The sequence below is a fragment of the Notamacropus eugenii genome, chromosome 4 (assembly GCF_028372415.1).
Source record: "Notamacropus eugenii isolate mMacEug1 chromosome 4, mMacEug1.pri_v2, whole genome shotgun sequence".
Classification (NCBI taxonomy): domain Eukaryota; kingdom Metazoa; phylum Chordata; class Mammalia; order Diprotodontia; family Macropodidae; genus Notamacropus; species Notamacropus eugenii.
This window is the reverse complement of record NC_092875.1, coordinates 288,932,103-288,951,859: the sequence shown is the minus strand read 5'-3', so window position 1 is coordinate 288,951,859 and position 19,757 is coordinate 288,932,103. Positions and strand designations below refer to the sequence as shown.

The 19,757-nt window shown below is 36.5% G+C and overlaps 1 protein-coding gene and 1 pseudogene across 5 annotated transcripts in view; one reads left to right on the top strand and one right to left on the bottom strand.

Annotated features, from left to right (window-relative positions):
* The window catches only part of C4H8orf34 (chromosome 4 C8orf34 homolog), a 451,431-nt gene that overhangs the window by 239,081 nt on the left and 192,593 nt on the right, over positions 1-19,757 (bottom strand). The window lies entirely within an intron of this gene.
* On the top strand, positions 3,737-5,591 carry LOC140498744 (male-enhanced antigen 1 pseudogene; annotated as a pseudogene).

Here is a 19,757-nt window from a genome sequence, read left to right as displayed (position 1 = left end):
TTCTAACACTGATGAAAGTAGAGAAAACACTTTTAAACTATTTCTCATTATGTCTAACCAAGGGAAAACTTGTTAAACAATAGATAGCAATAAGTAAACCATAGAATTCCAGTGTGGATTGTTAGAAAGAAAAATTTAAAGGGAAATATTCTTTGTTGATTTCTGAATTGTCATTTGTGTATATTATAGAATCGCAGAATGTTGAAGCTGTAAGGCAACTTTGAGATTTGGTTGATCAATCTCACTCATTTTAAGTTGAGGATCTTGAAGCTTAAGTGGCTTGCTGGAGGTAACAAAACTCTTTATTAAGTGTTAGAACTGTGACTCAAACCCAAGATTTCCTGTTGCATGTATTGATCTTCTACCATACCATTGGTTGCAACATATAGATTCATGGTTTTACTTTTAAATTATACTGTAGAGATGTTGAATAAGATATAATATCTACTAAATATTATACATTTTTCCTATAACTAAACTATTCATTAACAGATTAGGTCCTTTTTAGGTTTCATTAACTATTTTTGACCACTAGCTTATTACTTGATATACTGAAGCAATAACTTCTGCAGAATTGGCGTGAAAGATTTAATATAGTTTACATAAATAGAAAACATGCAATAACTTAGTTTCAGCTGATTCCCAATCAAGAAGTAGTTATTAGAGGAATGGGAGTTATTATGACATTGGTAGAGTCGTATTAAATTGTTTGTTTTATAGAGAAAGAGAAAAGCTCTAGGTGAGGTTGTAGCATTATAAATCCTTTTAAAACAAATCCATCAGCTTATCGTCATTGAGAAAAGCAACTGGAACAGGATAGTGGAAAGTTCATTTAACTACGAAAGATTGATGGCTTAAAGTCTTTTTCTTTTAAATTTTCTTTTGAAATCCAGATGTGCTTCTTTTTTTGTGTATGTGTCTTATATAAACTGATAATCATCACAGAAATAACAGCATATTGTGGGCAGAATGTTTCTCCTCTACTTATTTCTAAAGTGAGACAAAGAGTATAAATGAGAATTTTGATGTTTTATTTCATGTTTCTTTTTGTATTGAAATGAATTGAGATAATTGTATTTACTTTGAAATGGGTTGGAATTCAATTTTAATGGCCCACAGCATTTCTGTCCTGATTATGATTTGTTTACTAATTATTAAATACATTCATTCTTTCACTTTTGAAAAGAAATTTCATCTAGATTTAGATTTATGGAAATGGTAAATCAAGAACACCAGTGCCCCCTAGTGGGCAAGAATGCTTTGGAGAGCAAAGTTTAATTACTAACTGAATATACACATATACTTGTATTAAATAGGTCTATGTCTATACGTGGACGATATATAATATATATGGGTACAGAAATGTATAGATAATATATAATTTACTAATTCCCCTTTAAGCTTCACATATACTACTATATTTGTCTTAAATTAATTTATTGAAAAATAGTTACTTCACAAGTAGGAAACATGTTAAGGAACAGAATAATTTTTATGTAATTTAAAGTATTAAAATTTTTATTGAATCCATAAAAATCTACAAAGCTTGGTTTATACATTGCTTCTTTTGAGCCTAGAAAACAAAATAGCATTCTGATACGTTGCAGATAATCAGCAAAGTGTAGTGGAAAGAGCACTTGGACACTTAATCTAGTTCTATTGTCTGGTACCCTTGTGACCTTAGAGAAGTCAATAATCTCTCTAGGCTTCTGTTCTTCCACCAAAATCAGAGGAATGTCTTACATGACTTCTAAGTTTTCTTTCCACCTTGCATCTGTGATCCTGTTTACACATATGTATGAATACCTATGTCTAAAAGAATTCATTCTTTCTCCCAAAACTTTACTCTCCTCTGAACTCTTCTCTTACTGTCATTCTCCCAATTTCCCAGACTCCCACACTACATGTGTCCATTTCTTCTCACTCACACTCACCATTTGTCTGTTTACATTCACCCCACATAACCAGTCAGTTGTCCAACACTGCTGCTTCTACCATCACAACATCTCTTCTATGCATCCCTTTCTCTCCTTCAAAGACTCAGCTACCTTAGCCTCAACACGACCCCCTGAACCAGGGGTGGGAAACCTGTGGCGTCAGGGCCACATGTGACCTCTAGATCCTCAAGCATTTCCCCTTGACTGAATCCAAACTCATTAAAGGGGCCACACTTGAGCACCTAGGGGGTTACATGTGGTCTCAAGGCCACAGGTCCTCACACTTGCCCTAGACTATTGCAATAGCCTTCTGATTGACCAACCTCGAGTCTACCTCCACTCCAGCTCACCCTCTATTCATCTGCCAAAGTAATTTTTCTAAAGGACAAGTCTTATCAAGTGACATTTTAGCCCCTCTCTATTATCACCAGGGCTACACACTTTGTCTGGCATTTAAAACCATTCACAGCCTCTTCACCCTTCCTGCATTTTCAGTATTCTTAAACTTTATTTCTTTCCATATACATGACAACCCATCAAAACTGGACTTAACTGTTTATCATTTAAGGCTCCATCTCCTGAGTCAGGGCAGCTAGAGGGCACAGTGACTAGAGGACCAAGCTAGGAAAACTCATCTTCCTAAGTTCAAATCCAGCCTCAGACATTTACCAACTGTGTGACCCTGGGCAAGTCATTTAACCCTGTCTGCCTCTGTTTCCTCATCTGTAAAGTGATCTGTAGAAGGAAATGGGAAACCACTCCACTATCTTTGCCAAGAAATCCCCAAAAGGGGTCATGAAGAGTTGGACATGACAGATGAGCTCCTCTGAGCCTTTTCACTAGTTGTCTCCCATGCTTTGAATGCTCTCCCCAGCTCAAATCTCACCTTCTGCAGGAGGAACCCCATGGCATCCATTTACACTGTAGATATTTTGTAGGCACACAGTTATTTACATGTTATCCATTGTCTTTGTTCCATTATTTCAGTCATTTCTAACTGACTCTAGGTCTTGTGCTCTATCTACTGCCCCACCTAGCTGCCACATATTATCCACCTTTATTATAATCAGAGTTCCTTGAGGCCAGGGACCATATTTTTTGTCTTTCTTTGTATCGCCTGCCCTTGGCACAGTGCCTAGCATGTAGTGAATATTTAATAAATGCTTACTAACTGACCTACTAGGAAGGAGGGGCATAAATATGTCATAAAATTCCCCACAGTGGATATAAACGAGGGGCTAAAATTGATTTTGAATTTGTAACAATCTCTGGTAAATGAGATTGGCCACAAACAAACAGCAACATATATACATACAAACAAAAAACACTGGGCTTTGTAGTTCCAGTTTTGGAAGAAAAGAAACTCATGAGAGTAGTCCTTGGGCAAGTATATAGGGTCAGAGATGGGTTTGGGTTTTTTTTTTTTAATTGGTTATATGTCAGTAGGAGTGACTTATCAGGAGAATGAGGAGGGAAGAGAGAGGTTGTGATTATTCTATAGCAGTGGCATGAGATAGGAACAGCAGTTGATGAATGCCACATCTACAGTTTCCTTTTGTAAGACCATGAGAAATGATCTGTGTTGGAATGGACAAGTGAGGAGGTGCCTGTGAGTTTAGCTTCCCAAGAGCAGGAGCACAGAGAGAAACAAACCAGCCACTGGCTCAGCCTTACTTCCATTTATATTTTCTTATGTTTATTCTCTTAAAGAATATATATACCGGATTTGAAATAGTTTCTTATAAACACTCATGTTCCAGTCTGTCCTTGGGTTACTGGATTTGCTCCATGGGGGCACAATGGGAGCCACACAAGGTAGTGCAGCCTTTCCTAGGATAGGAAAGCCCATTGTTTGAGAGTTTTGCTCTCTAACTGGGAACATTCCATAAAACTATTGGGCCCTATTGTATAAATCTACCTCAAAGATGCAAGTTAAGGCTATAAATGTATGAATTTTCTTCCTGATCATATACTAAAACAGGGATCTGTATGTTGACAGTAAGTTGGAAATAGATCAATTTGTCATTCTGTCAATAATTCAATGAGACATTAAACATCAACTTCCTTCTTCTCCTAAGGATTAATGAAATTGCTTAAACAGTTTTGCTTAAGTTGCCTTTAAAGCTTTTTGGCAGAGAATAAATAACATAATGCTCAAATGGATTTTCTCAATAGGAAGACCCTCTCTTCCAGATAGTACTCCCCTTAGCTCTTTCTCATTCTCCCCATAATGCTACAGAGCTGATGAGTACCTTATATTCGTCACCAAGACTAGAAAGCAGGGATCCAATATAATGATATACATATGCCACCACCCCTCCTGTTTTCCCTTCCCCCTTTTCTTTAGACCTGTACCTATGATTTCATGAATGTAAGGGAGTCTGGGCATTGAAATTCCTCTACAACACCAATTCAGATCAACATCTACTCTGAATAATCTTCAATAGTCCATCCCCAAAAGTTAGGGTGTTTGTTCATCCATGGGCTTGGAGCATCCTGGGGCCTGGATGGCAGCAGTGGTCCTAGGGGTCCTGAGCAGATCTTTCCAATCCAGAATGAGGATCTGGGGCAGCATTAAGGCCCCACACATGACGCAGGCAACCAGAACAGTGAAAAACCTGAGGAAGAGCCTGAAGACTTGGGGTAAGGCTGAACACACTATTCCTACTGGGACCCTGAGCAATTAGAAGTAGAGCTGGCACCAGCAGCAGGTATTGAAGATGCCGGCACTGACATTCAGGAGCATATCTTAGCTCTAGTGCTGCACTTGCTTGACCCTCCAGTGGAGAGTGAAGAGGAGGAAGAGGAGGGAGCTGTAGCACCAAACAGCAGAGGCTCCATACTCATAGGCAACCCAGAACATGCAGAGCAGGTGAAACGGACAATGGCTGCGCTGTCTCCCCGCCCCAAGAGTCCCTGCTTGGGCCCAGGGGAGTGAGAGGCCATGGTACAGAAGACTCTCCAGGCTCGACAAGCACCCACTACATGGCAGTGACTACCACTGAGAACAGCCGTCTCTCTTTTGTCCCCAATTCCAGACCTACCTTGAGGTACAACTGGATAAATCCCTGGTCCTAAATTAGTTGTTCCTCTTACTCCCTTTTACATCACAGGCACACTAGGAATTCTCTCCAGAGATCTACTTTATTCAGTTCTGTGCATGTAGGAACATCTGTCCAAGCCCACCCATCTTAGCATGTAACCCTTTGCAGGAAATCAAGCACCCAATGTACAAAACTGAATTTTTTTATTTAAAAATTAATACTAATTAATATTAATATTCACTATGAATATTAGTGACTTGTGCACTAACTAACAACTACTGTGTGTTAGAGGCAGGAACTGAAGTCTTTTAAGCTCCACAAACAAATCACTACCTTCTATGCCAAGATATGGCTGAAGTTTCAGAAATTTGGTGCACGTCCTTGTCATCTAAGGGGCCAACAGGATAAAGTTAACATATATGGGATAATGAATAAATATAATGATATTTAAATTAACATTACATTTAACAAGCATTTTTAGCATCCAATTTTTAATGACTTTAAAGTAAAGGTTATAGTGTTGCTTTTCAAATATGGATATATATATATGTATGTATGTATGTATGTATGTATTTCCTCCTTTTAGCATGGGGCCTTTCTGTTCTGCTATAATGCTACATATTAAAATTTTAAGACTTTATGGTATTTCATCTGAGAGATGTAGAGGCAAAGACAGAGAAGCACAGAGTTAGAGACCCAGAGATAAAGGCAGAGACAGGCAGACTGACACAGGACACAGAGACAAAGAGAGCCTGGATAATCTCTAATGTACCTTAAGGCCTAATCTTGGATAAATTAGTATAGCTTGGTAAACTCCACAGTAAAGGATAGACGTGGAGAGAAGAGTTCAAGTATTTGGCGACTGTAAATGGTGTAATGTAGTGAGCCTAGTTGTAACCATCAATTTTTAGTATTTTGAGTAAACTTTAAAAAATATTCCAGAGACAATCCACAAGTCTAGACTTTGGGACAATTAATAAATATCACTCAAGTTCAAGTCAGGAAATCCATAAATAAAGAGATTAAATGACTATGCCTAGACTCACACAGAGTCTCAGGCCATTTCAAAAATGGATTCATTAGCAATGCATGGCATAAACTCCTGAAAGTCAGAACACGCAGTTCTTGCGTAGATTGGATATTTTAGCCACAGAGAATTATCCAGCTCATCCGCGTGTGTGGGTACGTACTTATTAGAAGTGATTTATAAGGATACCATCCCACGAACACAATCAAGGACAAAATGACCAAACTAAGGAAAATTCACCAAAGGGTATATAATTAAATGTTTCATTTGTTCCTAGAGTAAAGGCAAAGGTCATGTATTTCTCAACCTGGGGTTTATTCTAATTTGTGATGAGTATGTAATAGTCAAATTTAAGTATGCCATACTTCTCCCTTACCATGTATGTGTATGTGCATTTGTAATGCTAAAGGAACAAATGGGAACTATGAAGAAGCAAAAATTCATTTCTAGTGACTCTAACAGTGTAAAGCATTAGAACATGACACTAGTTACAATGCCAAACGCAGCAATATAAATGGGAAAAGAACTACCTGACAGGAAAGATCAAGTAACATAAGTCTTAAGCTATTTTTTAGCTTCTAATCTTTAATTCACCCTGGCTTAGTTCTGCAATAATTTTGATTGGCATTTTTATAATATACACCAAGATTATGTATTAATCACCTTACCTCTCAAAGTACTTAAAGGTTTAGATTTGGATACAAAATATTATAAACTTGTAATACTTCTTGTGAAACTAATTACGTTTTCAACCTTTAGTGATTTTGTGCTTTCTTTCCTTTTCAGGTGTAAGAGAATTATAATCAGAATGTCACAACGAGTTCAGGTTTCACATAAACTTCTTATTTTGCTAGGCTCTCTTAGAATATCCAACTACAGATGTAATATTCATATAAACTTCTTTAGTTGCAAAGAACCTAAATAGAATACTGATTTCCCCCTTTCTCTTACCTTTTTAGAGATAGCAACACCTGCCCCAGAAAGAATAATAACAGGAAATAACTTGATATTTTTTGTGCCAACTTTTTTTTAACCAAATTGGTTGTTTCATCAAATAGGATGCATATTAGTTTTGCAATTTATAGTCTTAATGCACTGCCCAGGGGCGGGGGTACTGAGACATTAATTTGTGCTTAATGTCACCTACAGTTTGAGATGGGAAAACTCTCAGAGTTGGCACAAGCTACTGAATAGCATGAAGATCCTAGACTTAGCTTAACTAATTTAGCTAAAAGAGCATAACTCTGCTTTGGAACCCAACAAAGCAGCGCTTTAAATAGATCAGACTGTAGAGAAGACGTCCCACTCAGAAAGTGAGTGTTGGTGCAGAGTTGACCTAAGACCAACAATATCAAAGCCTATGAGCTAGTCATGGTGATCTTTGCATATGAATTCATTTATGGCCCCCCTTCTAAGTGGCAAACTTAGCCTTCTATGAATTTGTGCCCTTTCTTCCCCATGGGCTCTGTATATATTGTTAGGAGAGTATGACCAGATTTTATACTTGGACAGTTATATTATGGTTATTATTTAGTAAATTTTTCATGATTAAGAATTAATGCTACCATTTTGGTGGATTTATTTAAATGGAGAGCAAACCAGTGGAGGCTCAGGAGTCCTATTTGTTAGTGGCAAACATGTAGTTTCCCCCCAACGTGGTTATGGGACTCTGGGAGTAGAGCAGCTACCACTATTTAAGAAAACCTCTTTTTCTGTCATGGTTAGTACAACTGGGGTAAGTGAGTCAGCCCACAGGAAGACGGTGAAAGGGGAGAGGGCAGGTGCAGTGCCCATACACATGTATTATAGCATGCCTATTTCTATGCCAATTCTATATTAGAAGGATTATCCAGCAACACTTCATCTGTTAAAGATCTAAATTTTTACATCATTACAAGCTCAAAATAAACCTACAATGTCATCTATTAATGATAAAAAAGCAAATGTTATTTTAGGATATTTCAATAGATCTTTAATACTTCAGTCAGCAAAGGTCATTTTTCTAATGCCATAATCAAGCTGAAGCAAAGGGAGATTAAGTGACTGTCTAGGGCCACCCAGCTAATAAGAGTCTGAGGTCAGCTTTGAACTCAAGTCTTCCTGATTCCAGGTTCAACACTGTAGTCACTCGATCCGTTTATAGCTGTTATCTAGATCAGGAACAATAATTGTCTTTCTGGCATGATCGGGCTGCATAGCTTATTGTGTATAATGATTGGTATCACATTTTCAGGGACATTGAAAAATTAGAATGAATACAGGAGAGGGTTACTAGGATAAGAAAGGATCTGAAATTCTTTCTGATAGATCGATCCAGACAGAGTTGCTTGACAAAGAAAACTCTAACTAGAAGACATTCTCAGCTCCCTAAAAGTTCTTCAAGACAGCTTGACATCTTTTTAACTTCATTAGACTGAGCATCATCAGAAATTCTGGCACTAGCCACTCCAGACCTCCTATTTGCTAATACTTGTGCTCTGGAAACAAACTTTTAAGGAACTACATAGTTTTCCCATGGATCATTTACAATGAGAAAGAGGCTGAAAAAACTGAAACTCCCAGAGAAACATCACAGATAGCCTCAGGTTTTCTCTATGGACTTGGAACTCACAACCTAGAACAAAGTTTTGATATTTTGAAAGTATATTGTCCAATAATTCATTGCTCTACAATCAAATGTATGAAAAAGTATTCATTAAACTATTCCAATATATAAAATGCTGTGCTATGCAACAAACAGAGAAGATAATCCCCATCCTAGAGATGCTCACATTCTGATGGAGGAGACAAAACAAATAGAAGGTTCTAGTCATCTCCTTTGAAGAAAATTTAAATTTTGTGTTAATTTTGTATTTTGTTCTTAAACTAAAACAGAGTATAGTAAGCATGGTGCCATCTAATCTCTTTTATGGATATTTTATGCCTAGATTTATAAGAGAAGCTACATTTATTTCCTTGAGAATTTCATCTATGTCACCAATGAGACCTAAGGAAAATTAAATGGAGATACTGCCACTGATTATGAGGCTTCATAATGCACTGAATCTGCTTTTTTTGAAATAATGTTCCTGCCAATGTAATTCTGCTAAGCTTAATGTATTCTCTAAACATGTGGCAGAAATTCAACAGACTTTTGGATATTTAGCTTATACAAAGGAGATGAAAATTAGACAAAATGAAGAAAAGCTTTACCAAACACAATCTCAAAAAAAGTGACCTTGCTTTTACCTGGACTGAGTCTCCTTTGGGGACTTTTTTTTCACAAATAACGATAATGTGTATGTAATAGTCCCACTATTATCTGTGGCACCATCTACCTATCCATTCATTTAATTTACTTCAACATGATGTATCTCCTATACAGAAGTCACTGTGCAAATGCTTGCAATAATAAATAATGGTGATGAAGATAATAATTTTAAAAATAAATAGCATCTGCCTTCAAGGAGCTAAAAGTTTTATATAGCATATAGTGCTGTCAATGATAAGAAACTACCTTCTTGGAAAATTAATTTCTTGAACAGTGGTGACTTACCACTTGAGCCATATAATTGGCCTCATTTTCATCCCTTCTCAAATCTCCCATGACTTGCCCTTCTTAACTGTTTAAGATGAAATGAGGCCATTCACCTAGAGCTCCCTTGTCTCCGCTCCTCAGCTCACGTCACCCGGATGCCTTCTGCTGCTATCTCCTCCTTCACTCATGTCTCTTGTGAAAAGGTGATCCTTCTCCTTGTTGAGGTCAAAACTTCTATATGCATAGGTAATCCCATTCCATTCCACTTTCTTCAGAAGATTACCCTCTCTATTATTATATGCATTCATATTCAAATCTCTTTCCTTATCTACTGTCGGCTTCTCTACTATCTATAAACATACCCATGTCTCCTCAGTCCTTAAAATACTCTCACTTGACCCATGCATCTTTTTTACTTATTAGTCCATATTTCTTCTCACTTTTGTGGCTAAACTCCTTGAGAAGGCCATCTATAATGGATACCTATACTTCCTTTCTTATCACTCTCTTAACTCTCTCCAGTCTAGCTTCCAGTCTCATTATTGAACTAACAGTGCTTTCTCCAAAGTTACTAATGATCTTTTAATTGTCAAATCTAATGTCATTTTTCAGTCTTCATCCTTCTCAACCTCTCTGCAGTCTTTGACATTGTCATCACCCTCTTCTCCTCGATAATTTTTTTTTTCTCTCTAGCATTTTGTGATACTACTTGTCTCCTGGTTCTTCTACCTGTCTCACCATTCCTTAGGCTGTTTTGCTGAACCCTCATCTAGGTCACATCCCATAACCATAGGGCTTTGCTTGAGCTCTTTTCCTGTATTCTGTTTCCCTTGGTGATCTCATCAGCTCCCACGGATTCGATTAATAATGAAGTAATATTACTCTGTTGATCATCAAATTTACTCATCCATTCCAAACCTCTGTGTTGACCCTCAGTCTCACATGTTCAGCTGCCTATTGAACTTCTCAAAGTGGCTCTCCTGTAGACATCTTAAACTCAATATGTCCAAAATGGTAATCATTCCTTCCCCTAACCTTCTCCCCTTCCAAATGTCCAAACTACTTTCAAGGCCACTACAAGACTCTCAGTCACCCAGGGTTACAGTCTAGGTATCATCATCAATTCTTCACTCTCTGTCATCACCATCATATCCAATCTGTTTTGTCTTCTTAAGGTCTCTTACATATATCTCCTTTTTTCTTTTGTTTCTGCCACCATTTTGGTATAAGACAGCATCTCCTCCTGCTTGGAGTATTGCAATATTCTGTTGATTAGGGTCCCTGCCACAAGTCTCTTCCTATTTCAGTACATCCTCCACTCAATTGTCAAAGTGATCTATCTTCCTAAAATGCAGTTCTGACCATGTCACTCTCCTGCTCACTATCACCTCTGGGATCAAACATAAACTCCTCTGTTTGGCATTCAAAGATTTTCATTACCTGGCCCCTCCCTACCTTTCTAGTTTTCTTATACCTTACATACTCCCATGCATTGTGCAATACAATGACACTGGAGTTCTTCCTGTTCACAGAACAAGATATTCCACATCCCTTCTCCAGTAATTTTCATTTGCTGTTCCCCATGCCTGGAATTCTTTCCCTTCTCATCTCTGCCTCCTGATTTCTCAATTTCCTTCAAGTATCGTTTCAGATTCTTCATTTTGCTAGAAATCTTTACCTCTTTCCTCTTAATTTTAATGCCTTCACTCGGTTAATTATTTCCAATTGACCCTGTACATAGATTATTTGTACGTAATTGTTTGCATGTTGTCTTCCCAGTGGACTGTGAGATCCTTGAGAGCAAGGATTGTCTTTTAACTTTATATGTATCCCCAATGCTTAGCATAGTGCCTGGCACATAGTAAGTTTATTAATAAATGTTTATTGACTCACAAAGTAAGAGCAAATGAGATTAATACAATGGAAAGTTCACTGCCTCTGGAGTCAGAGGCCCTGGGTTGAAATCTCATCCAATATCCCAAGAAATAGGCCAACTTTTTTTTCTGCTAATATAATTGCAACTTCTAATCTTTCTAGATGACTATTGATACCAGAAAGAAGATAGCCTGAAAAGTGGACCTGAGCATCCCTTTTATGGAAAAGTAGCTTGGTTGTTCAATAGAAGTGAATGCAGGTTAATGAATTGTCATCCTATTTTATATGAGATTTGTTCCTGGGAAACAGTTGCTCAAAAATCTGATCACTCCCAGATTAAGAGATAACGGTGATAATCTTGAGCTCATGGAGAGTCATGAAGAATGAATTACCAGTCAGCTGACTTTTTTCCTTTTTTGAAGTCTGGTCTGACAGAATGGAGGCTGTTTCCTATTTTTGACACTGAAATAATTTATTTTATTTGGCAATTTGAAAATGTAAAAATTGAGCTCTATCGTCCATTTCACAAACATTTGATTTTGAAAGATAGTTTTGATTGCAACCTATGAAAAGTTGGAATAACTCAACCTTGTTTTTAACTGTATAAAAACCAAAAGATGCATGCTGCTAATAAAGCCTGAGCAAAAATTAGAAAGCAGCAACTGTTTATGATCTCTGAAGCAGAATCTTTGTGTGCTGCTTTGTCAAATTAGAATGTCTGCCTATCGGGGTAGTAGGAAAATGGTGAATGCTCATGGTGACTGTGTGTGGTTGGACTGGATTTTTCCCTATTAGTTTGGGGGTTGCCTCCAGACCGCAGATGTGCAGTGGTGCAATGCTGATGAGTTCTGACAATCATTGTATCAAAGCTAAACATCAGGCTCTTATTAGAGTTTACATGGTTGAGTGTATTTAGGCATTTACTAAAATTCATGCTGAGGATCATGAGGCCACTGGGAAATATGAGGATGCGTAGGAGATAGTAAAATCAAAGGATGTGCATACCAGGAAGTTAAGTGGAACCATTAAATTAATTTAAGATGTTTTCATTAAATGACCTTGAGTCAAAGAATGATCAGAATCACAACCAACAATGGGTTGATTCATCTATGTGCAAGAAAAATTTGAGTATTTTTATTTTTTATTTTTTTGAGAGTAACCAGACTCAAAGGAGGTTAGGTAGTTTAGTCACTAAAGCACTGAACCTGGATTCTGGAAAACTTGAATTAAAATTTGGTCTTGGATACTTAGCAAGAAGAGGAGTAAGGGAAGGATAAGCATTTATTAGGCATCTACAATATGATAGGCACTGTACTAAGCACTTCACAAATCTTATCTCGTTTTATTTTCACAATATTCTTATGAGGTAGTCTGTATCAGGAAACTGAGATAAATAGAGATAAGTGACTTGTGCAGGTCATATAGCTAGTAGGTGACTGAGACTGGATTTGAACTTAAGTGTTCTGACTCCAGGCCTGAGATCTGTCCACTGTACTACCAACCTGCCACGACTTATTAGCTGTGGAACTTTAGGTAAGTCACTTATTCTATTGTTGGCCTGAGTTTCTTTATCTGTAAATTGGAGATAATAATAGAATATACCCCCTAATGTTGTGAGAGCAAAATGGATAATATTTGTAAAGCACTTTGCAAACCTTATAATTCTATAAAAATAATATGATTACATATTACAATATGATTACTAATATGACTACCTGTTACTATAGGATTACTATTACTGAAAATAATGGAATCTTCAATGGATTACTAAAATTCTCTGATACCTCAGTAACATGTAAGCTATGACAGATGTTACCTAGCTGAAAAGGGCATATATGGCAATGCATAGCATGTCTATAACCCAAGAGTCAGAGAAGCTCAGTTTGGAGAATTACTTCAGCAGATTGGCCCAGGGGTGACTAATTCTGGGGCTTTGTCAACTTTTGAAGATCAACCAACTCCTTAGCTGTAAAGAAGGTGCAATATGTGATGGTTATGAAATCAGGAATGCTTACAGAATTCCACAGAATAGAAGTAGGGGAGGTAATACCCCTGAGAAAGGGATGGGCTAACAAAAAGAGGGGGAGACAGAAATTGGGTAAAAGCTCACCTCAGATGAGGTAAAAACAAACAAACCAACAGACTGTCCTAGATGGGAACACTAATTCACAGATATTAATTATTATAGTTTTCCACCTATTCTATTATCTAGGGATCTCTAAAAGAAAAAAAAAAGGACTTTGTAATGCTATACAGCATTCTTTATTGGGTTTTGTCTTTCAACTTCAGTTAATACTACTATGTTTTTAATATTATTAATTTGTTCATATGAATATATTTCAACAAGGACTTATAAGTTTTCATTTCTGCATCTTCTTAGAACTATATTTTTGGTAAAAAAAATTCACAATTTTATATACCATCTTATTATGCCAAAAAGGATAAACTATTTAATCTAAGAATCAATATATTCCACATAAATTGGTACTATCCAATGTCTCTACCATGTTTAATTTTTAAAAGCTGTATAAATAACCAGGCAAATGGAGCATACTTTATATTTGACAGAAAAAAATTTGTTAAATTATGTAAACAAATGATTAAATCAAAAGTTCTTTTCACTATGCCTTCACAAAGAATACTTTACTTTGAGTCTCTGAAACAGGTTACATATATGAATACTGAAATCTTGGGGGTATATTTATTTCATTTTCAGTTAATATCTTTTAGAAATCTGAATTTTTCTCCTTAAATAATGCTGAAATTTACTTATTTTGCACATTCCGGGTGTTTTTCTTGCTGCATGTCTAAAGTTTTTTCTTTGACCTATAAGAATATTTTCATAATGGTTTACAAAATATTCCATTTAGGAAAAAAAATGAATAGGGAATTATATTTTATTAGCAAGAGGCAAACATTATGTAAGCATCAGGCTATCTAGGGCACATGTTTCAAATGAATGAAAATGTCTTGTGATGAATGTGAGAAGTAAAGTAAATTATCCTTTTAGTCGGTGAAAAACTTTGAAAAGTAACCTCATCCCCATCACTTAGAATAGATTAATGGCCCTCTTTTACTGACTGTAACTTTCTCTGTGGTTACTGAGTACTTCATCGCCTTGTTCACTATGCTTTACACGTAAGCTGAAATCTGATTCACTTATACTTTATTAAGGCATGACTTTGTACTTTCTTTTATCCATGGCCTCCTTCCTAATTGGTATCTCATTTCAAATTCCTGAAATAAATGCTGCCTTAAAAACAACAGCCATAACAGAATCTATTCTAAAACAAAACCAAACAAACCACCAACTCATTGCATCTGACTTGTTCAATGCTGCACTGAAACTTCGATAGGAAGTGGCCCTCAGCATAATTTCTGGAGAACTATACTCTTGCATATGCTTTATTTAGAATCGGAGGACCAGGGTTTTAATCCTGAAAGTTACTTTGTACCTGTGGGATCTTGGGTAAACTACTTTCTCTCTGGACTAAATCCCTTTAAAGTCCCTCCAACTCTAAATTTATGATCCTATGATACCTCTCACATCGTATGTTTTGATGACTTGACTCTCAACAGCTCTACTTATCCAAGGAACTTTTAGACAGTTTTGTTCTATTTGGCAAGGCAAATAAACATGGCAGCTTGCCACCATGTCTTGTTATTAATATAGTGTTGGCATCATTTCGATATACCATTTTTTAAATGTACAAATAAATAAACCTGCTCTTGCTGCTAAAGCGGACTAGCAGAGAGTCATACTTCGGTGAATATCTGAGGACCTTTTTTGGAATAGGGGATCCTGAGACATTAAGGGAATATTTGAATTCAACTTCTTAACATTTGCAAAAATGGTCTGATCTCCAGGGCCTCTCCTAGGGGGGAAAAAAACAGAACTGCTTCCTTAAGAAAGAGGGGAGATGTTGAAAACAACTTATACTTCTACTATTTCTAGTACACTCTGGCAGAGAGAAGTCTAATATATTAAAATCCTCATTTATGGGGGTGGGGAGAATGTGAGACTTGCTGAGTATTGCAGAGATAGACAAATTGGGGTACCAGATAAATAGACAGAAATGAGATACAAGCTAACAAGACAGTAAGAAAGCTGAAGGGAAGAAGGAGAGAATGGGGAGGAAAGGGTAGAGAAGGAGAGAATAAAAAAGAAGAGAAATGAAGAAAGTTCCTGATACTTTGCTCAGATATTCTCTCACTTTGTGCTGGATAGAGTAGGAGAAACACCTGACAGTGGGCTCTGATCCTTTGAGATACTGGCTTACATACATAGTTGAGAAAATAGAAAACTTCCTGGCAAAAATTACACTGGATCACATTCATCTCTCCCCTCTCCCTAAACTGAGTGGAGAATAGATTAGAGGGAATTCTATCTTATGAAATGTCCTTTATACAGAGCTAAGGTTATATTCCATCCTTGTCATAGCACCATTTTCTTTGTCCATGGGGGCAGACCTACAAATGCTTAAGGATTTGAGAGCATATCCTAGAGAAAGCAACAATTTCTTATTGCTGGCCATAATTACTTTTGGCAGTTCCATTTCTAAGTGTGAAGGAAAGTGAAGGAAAAGATAGAAGTGCAAAGATGTGATAATTAGTTGTAAAGAAGTCATTACAGTGAAAAAGCTAAAATTAGTTAAAAAGGTTAAGTAAAAAAATATAGACCACAGGCTTTATATTCCATCTATCCAACTACCCTTGTAATCTTGCTATCCACTGTACTACAGACTTCTTACCACCAGACATAACACCTCCAGGCTAAGTAGTTAGAAAAAATAATGCCCCACTCCCAACCACATATAAAGGAATTCATTCATTTAGATTTATAGCTCCCATCTTCACAGAGCTTTCTTGATGAGTAAGTGAATGAAGACAAATTCAACTAGTCCAGTATATACAGACAACCCCAGACTACCAGGAGAGACTTTCATATTCCATCCAATTGTTCACTTCAGCCATCTTGTCATCTTCTTTCTCTGAGCTCAGAATCCATAGTATCATACTTCCATTATTTTGTAAAGCCTGTGTCACATGATCAACTCATCATCCCTCTGACTTTCCAAACATCTCCCTTCCCTGGCTACCACTTTTGTATATGGTAGAATGTAGCAACTTGAGGGCTAGAACTATCTCACTTTCATGTATGTATCCCTAGAACTTAATTAGCACTGTGCTTGGCACATGGTGGACCCTTAAATGTTTTTTTTCTTTCTTTTCATTCATTTTTTATGCTTTTTTAAAACAGATTTAGAACTTACAGAATATCATGTATAGTTTTAATTTTATTGTGTTAATTCACAAAAATACCTGTAAAGCTAATAACTGACATATAGGATGTACTACATATCCTCCTCTGACCCTTACAACAACTTTGGGAGTTAGGGACACATTTATGTAGAGGTGTGATCACTTTCTTTTTACCAATGAGGAAATTGAAGCCCAAGGTGTTTATTTGCTGTGGTCACAGAGCTAATAAATCTCAGAACCGGGGACTTGAACCAAAACCTTTTTGACTCCAAGTCTATCACTCTATATGCTAAGTCAGTAAAAATTTACCATTTCATATTCAAGGTCTAACTCAAAAATATATTAAAATGCTGATTAAAGTGGCAATATTTATCATAGAAGAAAAATTGTGGGATATAAAATTGAAACATCTAAAACGAAATCAGACCAAGGACTTGGCTACCAAAGGATGTAGAATGCTCCTCTCATTACAGTATAATAATTATAATGATAATGATAGCTGATATCTATATAATATTTAAAGTTTTACAAAATACTTTATATAGATTATTTCATTTGATTCTCAAAACTGCGTGAGAGAGGTCCTATACTTGAGAAAATAGGCTGAAAAAGGTTAAGCGTACTGCCAGGGAGCAAATAAATAATAAGTCTGTGGCAGGATTTTAATTCAGATCTTCCAAACTCCAAGTCATATACTCTAACAACTGTCACCTTGCAGCCTTTATTCAGTGACCTTTTATGTAGTGTGTTTTAGAAGAAATTCTTGCTCAGGTATGTGTGTGTTGTGTAGGAAGTTCACTTAGTTGTCTGTCTGGTTCAGAACTTGAGAATTATCAAGTGATTAAGTTTTGAGATGATTCATTCTAACCACACCCAAAAGAGACTGATTTATCAAACAGGATGCCAACCTATCAGTCTGCATTCAATTTCATTCACTAATCAATCTAATTTTCTACCATGTTCAATATTCAAGACATACTTTTCCTGGCATGAGGAGTAAACAGGAAAGATTTAGAATTTTACTGGGTGATTATGAAACCAGGGTTAAATTGGCTAGTTTCTGGTTATTAATATAGGAACCATTTCTGCAGCCAGACTATTGACTTCTTAGAGGAAAAACCAACATTAATGTTAAAGATGAAAAATATAAATGGCATTAAATTAGGGGATAAATAGCTCATAACTGCATATTGCAAGAATTTCTTCTTGCCTTGTAAGACAAGACAGCCTTGAGCATCATTAGTTTATGATACAAACTCATTTGCAAAACCTTATGGAGGAAGATGATTGAAAATTATGAAAAGTATCAGTCTAGAAGGCAAGGAAGAGTAATAGTGAGGAAGATAAACACAGTGAAAGCCTGGACAAAAATATTAACCAAACAATTTCAACATCCTCACTCAATCACTCCATCAAGAAACACTTATGTATTAGGCTCTGTGCTAATTATTGGAATATAATTACCAAAAAATGAGAGAAAAAAGGAACAATCATTACTTTCAAGGACTTACATTATGATAGGAGTGACAGCAAGTACCAATGTACCAAAGCTACCCACATATAACTATAGACAGAATATAGATAATACCTGGGAGGGAGAGAATGAGCAGTGGAGGGAAGAGATCAGAAATGTTTTCTACAGAAGATGGTGCTTTGGTCATGTCTTAAAGGAAGAGAGGGATTACGCAAAGTGGAAATAAGGTAGTACATTCCACACATGCAGGATGGTCAGTACACTAGTGTCATATGTGCGGGACACAGAAAAGTCCAGTTTGGCTGGATGGTGGAATACAGGAAGGGAGAAAATTTACAATGAGGTTGCAAAGATAGGTTGTGGCTAGGTAGTGGGGTGGAGCCTTTAAAACCTAAATGGAAGGGTTTATAATTTATTCCAGAGGCAATAGGATGCCAGTGCATTTGAACAGAGGAGTGCCATGGTCAGATCACTTAACATGAAACCAAGAAGAGAAAAGATAGAGAATGGAACAGATCTTTCTGGGTTTCTGTTAGACAATGTTCTTTCTACTGTGGAGCCACCATATTGAGTTGTAAAGTTTAAAATCCTATGTACTATGGGAGGAATTGGAAATGACACTTTCGACTTAATGAACCAATTGAACTAGACCAGCAAACAAAGAGAAATCTCTTCTGGAGATGACATATTTTTTGTTTCTTGAAAAATGATCATCAGTATGGGGGGGTATACTTGATGGAAATAAAAGAAGAAAAAGACAGATTTTCCTGAGTCATTTTCTACAATATACTACATCTTCATAGTTATATAGTTATATAACTGACTAAAAGGTGAAGATGATACATACCACTATGTTTAATATTTGTTGATTATTAACAAATCATTGGATTTATAGTAATATATAGCCTAAAAGGCTTTTGTTCAATGATGGGTCTCCCACGCATCTGTTAAATTTATATAAGAGTCCTTGTTAGATCAAAACAACAAAAATAACTTTGCTCGACAATCCTTTGATTACCACTGTTAAACAAGATATAAAAGTGGGAGATATTTGCTCACCAAACATGTTTGCCACTGGCATGCAGGATGTTCACTGCAGAGGTCAAATAAAAGAGGCATTTCCTCTAAGATTATGAAATTCTTCTAATGTTCCTGTTTATAGATGACCTTGATTGCATCAAGCTCTGGAACTCTGCAGAGCATCCTAAATGAAATCTGCAGGCACCTGCATCTTTGATAAACATTGCAGAAGAACAACGGACTAGACCCAGAACTGATTAGGACGGGAAAAAGCAGACATTTGGGAAGCTATGGAAGCAATTCTACTTAAAACAAATATCCTTATTTTTATGACCAGTATTCTGATGGTAATAGCATATGACTGTGAATCATGGAATACCAAATGCCTAAAAGAAAGGAAATAAATGTATAGGTGGCTAACATGTATAAATAAACTAAAGACTCTCTCAGGATTGTGTGTGTATGTATATATGTATATATGTGTGTATGTAAATGCATAAATTACCTATGTATCTTTGTATATCTGTATCTATCTATCTGTCTATGTATCTATCTATATATCTGCATCAATCTGTCTACCTATACATTTCAACAATACATC